Below are 14,466 nucleotides of genomic sequence, written 5' to 3'. Positions count from 1 at the left end.
GTGTGTGACTTGAGATTCATACGTTAAGAATGTCACATTGGTAACAAAATATATTTTAATTACATCTCTAGTATCATTGTAAATAAGGATAAATTATTGGGATTAGCTTTTCGAAATATTAAGAGTTAGGGATTGTGATTTTAACATACCAAGAAACAATGTTGCTAGCTAAGTGTAAGAGAAGGAGCTAGGTATTGTCAGCATTTTTGCTTTTTGTGAGGCATAATTCTGTAGACATGATAAACCCATCCACTTCTTTCTATATATTTTGTCGCATAGGGAAAGAATAAAGCAGCAGGATTTGGTCGTCCCTATGCTGCTTCCCAAATCCCTGGCTGCAGTGTTAAGGGAGCAGGAAGACACCAGAGCTGCACCCCATCAGCTGCCTTTCTAATAAGGGAGCAGGTGCTGTTTATCTGCTTTAGCTTTTGTATCTCTGCTTTGCTGCCTGAAATAAGTCTCTAGCCAGACACATTAATGTTTTCACCCTGGAAACCACTAGGGAATTGAAGTTTGAGTGTGATTGCTTCCTCATCGATGGTTTAGTCTATTTTTAACTAATCAAAGACAGACACATCAAACAAAAATTATTGTGGCTCTTTCATCCTGAGTGCCTTACCACCACCCCCCTTCAAAATTGGGTCATTGTTTAAGTATACCTGCTTCTGAAGGGATGTCCAATGAAGCAGTGTTTTGTGCTACTAAGGACAGTGCATCGCATCAGTAATCAGTCACTGATAATACTCCACTTCTCCTATTGCCCCCCCCCCCACACACACAATCTTGCATCTCATTAGAACATACAAGCTTCTGGATTATTGCATTGGATGCATGCAGTTGTCCCAGCCCTCTTTCATTATCAGATCATTTTCCATTCATTAATTCATTTAGAGTTTTAAAATAATTTACTCCAATAGAGTTGTGCAAACATTCACCTAGACACTATTTTAACTTTGCCTCTCCCCACCTTTTTGCATGATTCCAGAGCTGCACTATTTCAGTATCCTATTGTAAGGAAGGAAAACTAATGAACACATACTCTACAAGTGGCTTTGCACTTAAAGAAGCAATCATCCTTGCTGCTGTTCCACCTGCATTGCGTCAGCATTTCCTGCTGCACACAGGTAAATGTGAACAAATGTATATATGGTTATTTTAAGGAGATGCATGACTGGAAGCCCTGACTAGGTTGTGCTTCCCTAGAACTTTTACACAAATGTAATGCTTTTCATTCATGCTTTACTTGTTAGATGAAGGAAATACTAGTGTCTCCATGCAAACATCATTCCTGTTACATGTAGTTGTTCCACCTTTGAACAGGACTACATAATAGGTCTATATGCCTTGTTAGCTCTTCAGTTACATGGGCCTTCTGTTGCCCTCACCATTTCAGAAGAACGATTTGCAACAAAATAATTTATTCTTCCATTTTATACTTTTGCGCTGCTAGTGCTTTTTTAAACATCAAGCCAGCAACTTCAAATAATATTTTCTACCATGTGACTGATTTGGGACACCTGAAGTTTTTGAGATGCTATTATTTACATCCTCTGTCAAGTCTTACGCAGCATCTCTGTTAAAATAGATATTATTTTAACACTTGAAAACACAAATTGGTTACATTTCTCTGAATACTTCTTGAAACCAGGAGTTCCAGAAAGCTTTACTTTTACATATGTGGTCTTGAATTTCTTGAAAAACCCATTCAATTAACTAAATTTGTATTAATTTTAATTTGCTAATAAGTCTAATACACACTGTATATGTTTTCAAGTATAAATAGTTGTAAAATATTCAAAACTACCCAAAGAAGTGTCTTTTCCAAATAAATATACATTTGATAAAGAACAGGTGTTTATCTGTAGACCAACCTTCCCCAACCTGGTGTCTTCCAGGTGTTTTGGACTTCAACTCCCATCAGCCCCAGCCAGCATAGCTAATGGTCAGCTGGGAGATGGAGGGTGTCAAGTTGAGGAAAGCTGGTTTAGACTATTTCTAATTTTTATGTTCACTCACGAGAATGTGCAAGAATATAATCTATGAAAGTTTATGCCAAAATAAATGTGTTAATCTTTAAGGTGCCACAAGACTGTTGTTTTTGCAAGAATATAAGGCTAATGGTAAATGATGGATTTTTAAGAATCTGATATGTGGTCTTGAAACTTAATATAAAAAAGCTGAACTCTGAGGATTGGATAGCATTGGATAACTCTGAGGATTAGAAACGGCAGCCTAGATTCTAGTGTATGCTGTTTAAGAGGATCTTACAGTTGCTGGAAAAGGCAGAGATGTGCAATATGTACTCAGGACTGTATTCCTTGTTTTCTAATTTATTAAAATCAAGAAAAGTTACAACCTCTTGTTACATGGACAGAAAAGCTAGCAAAGGAAAGTGAAAGAACTCACATTTTCCCCAAATTATGAGCTACAATAAGGTAGTTTAAGTATGTTAGGGAGCAACTGACCAACACTACAGAATTCTGACTCTGTTCCCCAGAACTGTACAATGGATGATTTTTCACTTGAAAAAAGAACTTGTCTTCAGCTTTGAACACTGCTCTATACTGCATGCAACATACAGTCACTATGCAGGTCAGGTGATGTTAGGAACAATTTTGCCATTTTTACCTCCCTGAAAGGCTTTTTGTGTGTTTTTCTTAACCACTGCTTGTTAAGAATTCAGAACCAAGTTAGGTAGCTTCAATAATCACTACTGAAAGAAGACTGCCTAGTTGGTTGGCATTCCTTATTTCATTATAATATACAGAAGAGCTAGCCTTTGAATCTGGTAGCTCATACAGAGCTTTTCCTGGGCTGCTGATTAGTGACAACAGCAGTGACAACTGGGGTAAAGATGGGAGAAGTTATAGAAAGTAGCAAGGTGGCTGTGTGGCATAGATGCAACTTGAAAAGGAGATAGATGGTGGGACACAATCTGGGGGCTCAGGATAGTGGCCAAAGCTGCAATGAGAATGGTTGCAAGTAGAGAGGCTAGGCAGCGGTCCCCAACCTTTTTTGCACGAGGGACTGGTCTTGTGGAAGACAATTTTTCCATGGGCCGGGGTGGTGGTGGTTTCACAGGCGGACTTCTGGCCGCTGGGATGCAAATGGCGTAAGATTTACGTAGCCTATTAAGATTTACGTAGCCTATTACTTGAAGAACAGGGACATCTGCTATGCTGACGCCATTTGCGTCCCAGTGGCTGGAAGTCCGCCAATGGCTGGAGCTGGCCGGCAGCTCCGCCGACTCGCCGTGGAGCAGAGCCTGGGGGGGAGGGACGGATTGCCTCCCCGCCCCCGCGGACCCTGGCGGATCTAAGGTAAGGGGGTTTCACACACCCCTACTACGGCCCAGTTGGGGACCCCTGGGCTAGAGGACCTGATAGCAGGAAAAAGTAACTTACTAATAAAGATAAAGAATCCCAATCATTTGGGGTCATACTACCCATTATTTTGTACAACTGCAAACAAAATCCCCAGGGGATTAAATGTTTAATTGAGAGAAGCCCTTGAATTTCTTGGACATCTCTCTTTTTCCTACCTGCAATTTGCTGTCAGAGTTTGGCTATCTCATTTAATTTTCGTTTTCAAGTACCTACATAGAGTTGGTGGTGTAGTTAGTGGCAGGATGTTGAGGGGCAGTAAAAATGCAGCAAGCTACTTAAGATACAAGTAGCTATCAGCAACCTATTTAGGTACTATTAATGAAAACTTAAACTGGATGACTTGTCAATGGGACATGCATCCAATCATAAAATTATTACTTAGAAGGACAAATTGAACACTAACTGTGCATTTCCTGTCTCTTTACAGTTTGGTTAAGAAAATGCATGACACTACATCAACCTTTACGTCTGTTCTCTATTTTTCTTTCACTGATCTCCATATAACTGAAGGCAGTGTTGTTATGAGCTTTTACTCTACATTAATAATTTCTTAATACTGACAGTTTTAAGTTTCTGCAATTATTAAAATACTTTATTTGCATTTTATTATAGGAAAACGTAAAATGTAATCAAAGTTGATATCCCTCTAACTTACTGAGAATTGACAGACAACTCTATTCCATATTAAACTAAAATACTCTAAGTTGAACAAATTTTTGCTGTGCACACTTACTTGGAAGGAAATCCTATTGAAATTAATGGGGCTGACTTCTGAGTAATAATTTTATGATTGGATGCATGTCCCATTGACAAGTAATCCAGTTTAAGTTTTCATTAATAGTACCTAAATAGGTTGCTGACTTATGTAGACTGCATTTAACAAAAATCCTCCACTTTACAAGAGCCATATCCCACAGTCAAACAGTTGTCTTTTCTAAAGTATTTTGTTTCTTCTTCATCTAAAACAATTACACTCCAAGCAGCATTAACAAAGACAGGTCACTATAAGCAGTGCAATAGGCTACTACAATAATGATTCTGTACTTAAAGGTACAGTGACAGAAAGCATTAAAAGAAAGGTTATTTTGGGGTGGACCTCACTACTTAGAAGTTACTTAGTTGAGTAGGTAGGAGAGGAAGGAATGTCCAAGACTGGCACAATATTCATGGGAGGAAAAGAGTAGAGAAAGGACAGCTAAAGTGAGGGAAAAGACAGCAGCATATAACAGCAGCAGAGTGTAACCAGGGACACAAGTATACACCCTAGTGATAACATTGTTATCAGAATGTGTGGGGGTTACCATTCCATCTAGTAAAAACATCCACTAATATTATTTTCTGCAAATCCAATATGACTGATTTACAATAAAACATAGCATCTGTAAAGCAAGCAGGATTAACATTATAATGACTGAAATTACTGGTTTCATTATATTACAATTAATTTTAGGATTCTGCTGGTGAACCTGTTTGCACATTCCTGTAGCTTGGTATTTTTATATTGGTCTAGGGGTGTTGAAAATCTAGGAATTTAAAGACAAGGGGCCATATCCTACATTGACCAAGTGGAAGTCCACTCACAGAGCTGAACTTCCCCTTTCCCTCCTACAGCCTCCCTTGCTCCCAAATCTGCTCCAAGGAATCCTCCAATCCTCCAGAGCATATTTCAGGGTCTGTGGGAGGTGGGAAGGGGGACACCCCCCCTCCCCATTCTGCAGATGGAAGCCTCCCATTAGTGGAGATACAATAATTGGATTTTACTCCTTTTATCTGGATTAACCACAATTTAGTGCATATCTACTCAGAATTTAATGGGACGTCAGGCATCAACATGTAGTATGGAAGGCATAAACTTGAATTTTTTTCCAGAACTCTTTTTAAACCAAGTACCCCCGACGATGGGAGTTGAAACTTGCTACTTCTATTTTTAAAGAATGAAAATATTATTTAGAACCCAAGTCTGTGCCAGACACTAAGTTCTATGCACAATATCGATAGAATCCTCATATAGGTGATTCTAGATAAACAACATCCTTGATTATGAGCTGGCAAGAATCAAACAGAAGGCTTCAAAGCGACAATATTTCCCTCTTGCCCCTGATGATTATTTCATAGAAAAGGCAGTGTAGAAGTGCTAGAAATGTACTTATTTCTTAATTTTATATACAAACTATTTGCTTCAGATATATTGTCAACTGTCAGTTTGTTTATGATGGAAAGAATAACTTCAAAGTAGTGAAGCATGTCAGTTCAGTTTCTAAATGCTATCTTCCATTTAATACACAATTTCACTTTAGATACTTTAAGATATACACCTAAGCACCTTAGCTTCATCTTCTCTCTGAAGTTCTTTTGCTGCTTTGACGATTTTCCTTGTTTATAATTACAATACAATTGCCTAGCCGGCACATAGCTAGATGCTTCTATTTCCTAGATGTGGTACATTTCTCAGCACTTCCACTTTATAGGTAGGATATTTGAATCAAGGTTTTAACTTTTCAGCAGATTATTAAGGCTTTTCACCATTACAGCCTGAGTAAGCTTGTTTTACATAACTTCTCCTCCCACCTTCTACATCAGTGATATGTTGGAAGGAATCCTCATTTTAAAAACACGCACACAGAAAGTATTGGCCTTTTGTATTTGGGCAACTTTTGGGGCTCCTAAAGTTGTAGTGAAGGTTATATCCAACATTCCAATCCCATGTACAATCCCAGTTGTAGTACAGCAGGAAGCAGAGTGCTTGGTAAAGCAGCATGCTGCGTAATGCAAGTAGAGCAGGTCTGCACAGAAACGCCTTGTCTCCATTATGTCAGATATATAAAGAGGAGAGTTGTATTGCTGTAGCAGGTTTTGGTGACTGGAATGCCCTTATGATGCTGAACATAAATAGCTTTATGATTCCTAGTTACACTCACTCTCTATTCTCTGTAACTGTAGTATGGCACATCTGATAGTGGCCCTTGCAGCACAGACGTATGATCCCATTAGTCAGCTTGGAACACAACAAAAGTGTCACACAAGAAATTGTGATACAGTGTCCAAACCTAAATATGTATTTGCCAGCGCAGGGATGCTCTGAAACCTAAAAGAAAGATAGGCTGGATTTTAATTTCAGTAATAATTTCACCAATCCTAAACTCACTTTCTACCAATGGAACCAATAATTCTAAAATAAAGTTCTGCCTCCAAAAAACGTTTTGCTTCAGATTGCACTAGAACGATGTGTTAAAAAACGAATGCTTATACATTTACCTTTAGGGTAAGCATAGAAGAAAAGTCACACTCATTAGGTTTCTTCATGTTAAGTACATTTTGGACAGAAACCTACAGTGCAGCCTGAAAAAAAAGATGCTTAATACATAATTTACTATTGAACAAATGATTTGGGTATTCTAATTGGGTAACAGGACTTCTAAAACTGTACAGAGTTTAGTGTACAGAGATACTGCAACATTAACTGATTTAAGTTTGCTTTACAAGTCACCAGTGGAACAACTGGTTATCAAATTGAACAAATACTGCAGCTGGTTCTCTAGAAAAAGAAACAGACATTTATAATACATTTGTAAAAAAAGAGTACCGCTATTCTCTAGTGGTGTATCACATGTGCGAAATCAACAATCTAAAATTTGACACAGCAAAATGGAGAGAAGGGAGGAGTAAATGGGGAAGCAATACATGGTTCTTTCAGTTGCACATACTTAAAAGCTGAGTTACAGTAGAGGAGCCTTCCCCCACCTGGCGCTCTCCAGTTTTGTTGGACTACAACCCACATCCTCCCCAGCCAGGTCCATGTTGGCTGGGGAGGATGGGGGTTGTAGTCCAACACATCTGGAGGCACCAGCTTGGGGAAGGCTACAGTAAAGCATGGGAACACTTCTAAGAAAACATAGATTGGGTCATGTTGGAAGTCTTGGGCTGTGCTCCTATGCGCTTCCACAAACTGGAGCACCCAATTTTTGCTGATCATCCCTATCTAATGCAGCCCTCCTTGCCATATCCCATTGTTTGAGAGAGAAAAGAAAACTGAAAAGAAACTGTAACATTGCAGAGGGAATCCAGATTTCTGATTTAGAGAATGCAGAAATAAACAGTATGCGATCTAAAGGTTTCCAATATATATTTCAGTTCTTGAAGACTTCTATTAGATAGAATCAGTTCATATTAGTTTTATGAAAAACCTGATTCAGCATCAAATGTCAACACAGTGATAAATATTGAACTATGTTAACTTACCTACGAATAAAGAAGAAACCAAGTGAAATGGGCCTTCTGAAGCCATTGAATTAATCAACCTTGAAAAATATTCTGTTCAGCTTATAACTTTGATGTAGGGAATCTGCAGGGAAACATTTTCTATTCATGCTTTAGGTAAGCTGTGTCCTAATGATGCAAGACTTCAGAAATTAGAAGACTTCAGGAAGGCTTGCATAGGTCTACAGAAAACTTTACTATATCTTTACTATATTCACTACAGTTTGTGGTCTAAAAAAGAAACAGCAATTTTGATCAAGCTTGTTGAAGATATTAATATATGATGCTACCTTATACCAAGTCAGAGAAGTGGTCCAGCTAACCCTCTGCTGTCTAAGGTGACTGTGAGCATCTTTCTAGGGACTGAGGTCTTTCCAAACACTATTATTTGAGATCCTTTAACTGGAAATGTTAGGGACTGAACTTGGGGCTCTCTACACATACTGGATGCACTTTATCACTGTTGATGCAATAGAATGCTCCCCAGATGATTCTTACCACAGGAGACCAGGCAAGTAGTTATTTACAAGACTTAATAAGGAATGAGAGACTACTTGGAAAGGAGACACAGGCAGTGGCTAGGTTTGGATAATCTTTCCAGGCTTCATAAACCACAGTTTATGCATCTGGAAACAAGCACTGGGGCAAAGTGCTCCTCTCTTATATTGCCCCTTTCTTCTCCTTGTGTGCCAGCTTCAGCACTTCATTCCTGACTTGTATTGAGCCAAGTTCCCAATTATGTATGAGCCAGGGTAATCTGGCTTAATGTCAGGTAACAAATCAAGATAACAGGCAGGATCAGATACAAGCCGGAAATTTTTTATTTTTTTTTACTAACTTTTTTTCATTTATTTGTCTTGTAACACACACTTCCACACCAGTGGGACTCTGCTTTTAACCTCTACTGAGTAGAGGAGCAGGCACAGGCTAGTCTAGAACAATCACAAAGCTAGACACAAAAAGGGAAAAGAGGCTATGGAAGGACAAGACTCTCCAGTGGTGGTGACCTGCAAGGTGTGTGCAATGTTTGTTTTCTTGCCTGAGAACAACATGGCCTACACCTGCAACAAGTGCAAGTTGATCACGCTGCTGGAGGAAAAAGTAAGTGGACTGGAGCGGCGACTGTCAACCCTCCGGGGAATAAGAGAACACGAAGAGTTCTTGGACAGAATGGGGGAACTACAGCAGCAAAGGGCAGACCAGAAGCTTGAAGAGCAACAGCAAGGTGAGGCAGTGGGAAATGCTGAGGTGAAGAAAAATGGAGTAGAGGATACTCCTTGGAAAACGGTGACAGTTAGGAGAAGAAGAACTAGACGCCACTCTGCACCAGTGGAAGCGGTGGAGCTGTGGAACCGATTCCAGGTACTTGCAGATGAGACTGGAGGACAGCCTGCAGAGGAAGAATCACAGGGGAACCTGCATGAGAGTGAGCAAGAGGCTAAAGGTCAGTCAAACAGAGGCGATGAAACCCAGGCCTACAAGAAGAAGAAGAGAAGAGTGGTAGTAGTGGGAGACTCCTTGCTGCGTGGGATCGAGACCCAAGTATGTCGCGAAGACCCGTGGACTCGCCAGGTATGTTGTCTCCCGGGAGGACAGATTAGAGACGTGACTGAAAGGTTGCCTGCACTCATAAAGCCCACTGACAGGTATCCCTTTCTTCTCATCCATGTGGGAACAAATGATACCGCCAAGCGGAGCTACGAAGAGATCACGTCAGACTTTGAAGCTTTGGGAAGGAAACTCAAGAACTTTGGGGCCCAGATAGTTTTCTCATCCATCCTTCCAGTAGTTAGAAGAGGGATAGAAAGGGAACGAAAAATACTCCGGGTGAATGACTGGCTACGAAGGTGGTGCCGACGAGAGAGATTTGGATTCTGGGACCACGGGCTATACTTACTGGAAGATGGGCTGTTGGCTAGGGATGGGTTGCACCTCACAAAGGCTGGGAAGAATGTGTTTGGCCACAGCATGAAGAACTTCATCAGGAGGGCTTTAAACTGAATCCTACGGGGAAGGGAGATGTAATGTTGGGGGTAACAATGGACGTAGGCGCATGCACTGCAATGGAGAGAACAGCGCTGATAGCGTCCAATAATAGTCTTCAGACACATGTAGGAAGAAAGCCAGACTATGAAGCACATGGTCTTCGATGTCTATATACTAATGCCCAGAGTATGGGAAACAAACAGAACGAACTTGAACTCTTAATACAGGAGGGAAATTATGACTTGATAGGTATAACTGAGACTTGGTGGGATGACTCTCATGACTGGAATACAGCAGTTGAAGGATATAACTTGTTCAAAAAGAACAGGAGGAACAGAAAGGGAGGCGGGGTTGCACTGTATGTGAAAAATACATATCTCTGCACAGAAATACAGGAGGAGGAGCTTGGTAGCCCCATCGAGAGCATCTGGGTTGAAATAAATGGAGCAAAGAATAAAAGGAACCTGGTGGTTGGAGTCTACTACCGGCCACCCAATCAAGGAGAAGACAAGGATGAAACTTTTGAAAATCAAATAGCCAATGTTTTAAGGAAGCATGATGTAGTAGTAATGGGGGACTTCAATTTCCCCGATATTTGTTGGGAGACAAATTCTGCAAAACATGGCCCCTCCAGGAAATTCCTGACTTGTGTGGCGGATAACTTCCTCCTACAGAAAGTAGAGGAAGGAACTAGAGGATCGGCTATCCTTGACTTGATCCTAACCAACAGAGATGACTTAGTGGATAAAGTAGCAGTTACAGGAACTCTGGGGGAAAGCGACCATGTTGTACTTGAGTTCTTGGTTCTAAGGGAAGCAAAAGCCGAGTGTACTCAAACGCGTACCCTGGATTTTAGGAAAGCTGATTTTAATAAACTCAGAACAATGATCAGTAAGGTCCCATGGCAAGCAATGCTAGCGAGAAAAGGAGTCCAAGATGGGTGGGAACTTTTAAAAAAGGAAATTCTCAAGGCACAATCACAAACAATTCCAACAAGAAGAAAAGGTGGAAGACAACAGAAGAAGCCAATGTGGCTTCACAAAAAGCTTAGGGATGACCTGAAAACAAAAAAGGACACATATAGGAAGTGGAAAGAAGGCCAAGTAACAAAGGAAGAGTACAGGCAGGTAGCACAGAATTGCAGGGATGGCGTCAGGAAGGCTAAAGCGGAGAACGAGGTGAGGTTAGCGAGGGATGCTAAAAACAACAAAAAGGCTTTCTTCAGCTACGTGCATAGTAAAAGGCAGAGGAAAGAAATGGTTGTTCAGCTATTAAATAAGGATGGCAAAATGATAACAGAGGACAAAGAAAAGGCAGAGGTGCTCAATTCCTACTTTGGCTCAGTCTTCTCCCAAAAGAGGGTCTATGACCCCCCTGGCAAAGGCGAAGTACAGGCTGAAGGGGCAGGATTGCAGCTTGAGATCGACAGGCATATGGTCAAGGAACACCTCATTACTTTGAATGAGTTCAAATCTCCAGGGCCAGATGAACTGCATCCTAGAGTCATAAAGGAACTGGCAGAAGAGCTCTCAGAACCGCTGTCTATTCTCTTTGAGAAATCATGGAGGACCGGGGAAGTGCCAGATGACTGGAGGAGGGCTAACGTTGTCCCTATCTTCAAAAAGGGTAAAAAGGAGGAACCTGGGAACTACAGACCAGTCAGTCTGACATCAATCCCTGGGAAAATTCTGGAGCAGATCATAAAGCAATCCATCTGGAAGCACCTTGACAACAATGCAGTGATTACTCGAAGCCAACATGGATTTGTCAAAAACAAGTCCTGCCAGACAAATCTGATCTCATTTTTTGATCAAGTCACCTCCCTTGTAGACCGTGGGAATGCTGTAGACATCATATACCTCGACTTCAGCAAAGCTTTCGACAAAGTGCCCCATGATATCCTGATGAGCAAACTAGCTCGAAGTGGGCTAGATGAAACAACGATCATGTGGATCCACAGTTGGCTACAGAATCGGACCCAAAGAGTGCTTATTAATGGGACCTTCTCAAGCTGGGGAGAGGTAACGAGTGGGGTACCGCAGGGCTCAGTCCTGGGCCCAGTGCTCTTCAATATTTTTATTAATGACTTGGAGGAGGAGGTGCAGGGAATGCTGATCAAATTTGCAGATGACACAAAATTGGGAGGGATAGCTAATACTTTGGAAGACAGAAACAAAATTCAAAGTGATCTGGATAGACTGGAGTGCTGGGCAGAAAACAACAGAATGGCATTTAATAGGGACAAATGCCAAGTTCTGCACCTAGGAAAAAGAAACCAAATGCACAGTTACAAGATGGGGGATACGTGGCTCAACCACACTACGAGCGAGAAGGATCTTGGAATTGTCGTCGATCACAAGCTGAATATGAGCCAACAATGTGATGTGGCTGCAAAAAAGGCAAATGCTATTTTGGGCTGCATTCATAGAAGCATCGCTTCCAAATCCCGGGAAGTACTAGTTCCCCTCTACTCAGCACTGGTTAGGCCTCATCTGGAGTACTGTGTCCAGTTCTGGGCACCACACTTTAAGAAGGATGCAGACAAGCTGGAGAGGGTTCAAAGGAGGGCAACAAAGATGATCAGGGGACTGGAAACAAAGCCCTATGAAGAGAGACTGAAAGAACTGGGCATGTTTAGCCTTGAGAAGAGAAGACTGAGGGGAGATATGATAGCGCTCTTCAAGTACTTGAAAGGTTGTCACAGAGAAGAAGGCCAGGATCTCTTCTCGATCATCCCAGAGTGCAGGACACGGAATAATGGGCTCAAGTTACAGGAAGCCAGATTCCGACTGAACATCAGGAAAAACTTCCTGAGTGTCAGAGCAATACGGCAATGGAACCAATTACCTGGGGAGGTGGTGGGCTCTCCCACACTGGAGGCCTTCAAGACGAGGCTGGACAGCCATTTGTCAGGGATGCTCTGACTTGGATTCCTGCATTGAGCAGGGGGTTGGACTCGATGGCCTTGTAGGCCCCTTCCAACCCTACTATTCTATGATTCTATGATTCTATGAAATGAAGTGCGTAAGACTTCATAAACAGCTGGGAAAGTTAATCTAAACCCAGTCAGTGAATAGTGGTTTAAGATTATGCTACCAAAGCATTTAAAAATAGTTTTTTGTATTAGTAAACTTAAACCGGAGTAATTGTGCAGCATACACTAGGCATACACTTCTATGTTAACTTCCACCATGAGCATATTACTGATGGTAGACAGCAGAAACTGCTGACATTTGTAATAGGAGAATGAAATACCATGCTATCCCATTCCATGATACCACAGCTATCATTAAACTGCTGCTTTTCTGGGCAGGCCACTCATTTGGCCAATGTCTGGAAAGATACACAACATTAAACACACACACACACACACACACACAATGCTGGAAGCCTTAAGATGGATGTCCTGATCCAGTGTTTCCTCCATCTGTGCGGAAGCCAGCTTCCATGACCGTTTCTCCAGCTAGGTGGGGAACTGTGTAAACAAATACTACCTGCAGTTCCCTTTCTCTAGCCAACAGTGTGGAACACAAAAATCTTAAAATTTTACCCAACAGCTGTTTGGGATGGGAAAGTGGGTTCTGGATCCACTCCCCCTCATCTGCTAAGCAGCCAGTTTTAACCTTTTGAAAGACTTTTCACCCCACATATATTTTAAGTGTTTAAAAGCAAACACTGATTCTGTAGCCCCTATTTTGTTGAGGAAAAAAATCTATAGTGATTGCGGAAAGTTGTAGTTTGACTCAGGATTTCCCTCAGTCATTCATACTTGTGAACCAAATCCTTCTCTTACAGGAAAGAATGATGAAGTACTAAATCTTTAGAAAGAGATACACAGCATCAAGATACAAACACCATGAACTATAGTATAATACACTAAAGTGTTGGGTAACTTACCAGTCTGCCATGTTTTCTTAGCAAATTGGTTTAGCTTAATGAAAGATGTTCTTCCATTTCCAGTAATGTAAATAAGAGAGGCAACTGCATTTATATTTTAGGGACAAACACCAGCTGAAAATATTAGCAATGCATCAACAAAACACAGACATTTCCCACAAGTACACTGCAAAGTATGTTTTAGAACTCCCAGCTCACAAGCTATATTGTTAGAATCCCTACATATCAACACTGACCTTCAGGACTGAAATCACATATATAAAAATATGCATCTCTCCATATTAATCCAGAGTCATGTTTGCATAATTAGCACTCAGAATATCTTGTAGATGCACATTCACATGTACAACTTACCATGTGAAAAAACACACCCAAAGTACTGGACTGATGATGATGAAATGGAAGATGAAGGTGTCAGGGAAGGTCACATACCTGGCTACTTAGTTCATTAAAAATAATAATAATAAAGACAACTCCCAACTACAGGCAGTTATTTTTCTGTTTAAACATCTAACACTATATAATTTGACTACATTAGAATTCCTTCCCAGAGATGTTTTCAGGTTTTTTATTGTTACACCATGAAAATTCAAGAACCTACCCTTACAATCACAGATGTCCATCTTCTCAGTGTATTAGCATGGCAACTTGCCCATTGCACTTGTTCGTCATTATGCAATCTGGAAGTTTAGAAGTATAAAATGGAAATGGCAAGAGAGCCCATTCTATCTTTTTGTAAAAATATATTTGTGTACTAATTTGAGGACTTCTTATAAACATCTTGATTTCACTGCTTCCCTTAAGCAGGGGTTGTGCTAGCAAAAAGTTTGATGAAAATATATTGATAATGTACTATTGATGATAAAGGGCCTGTTCTTATGATAAAATAAGCCACTGTGTGCTGTGGCACATGCATGAGATCATTATGAATATTCAAGCT

Source organism: Heloderma suspectum, chromosome 1 (genome assembly GCF_057233095.1).
Source record: "Heloderma suspectum isolate Gila_16-S chromosome 1, 16-S_ref, whole genome shotgun sequence".
Classification (NCBI taxonomy): Eukaryota; Metazoa; Chordata; class Lepidosauria; order Squamata; family Helodermatidae; genus Heloderma; species Heloderma suspectum.
The sequence above is the reverse complement of the archived record's forward strand: the minus strand, read 5'-3'. Positions refer to the sequence as shown.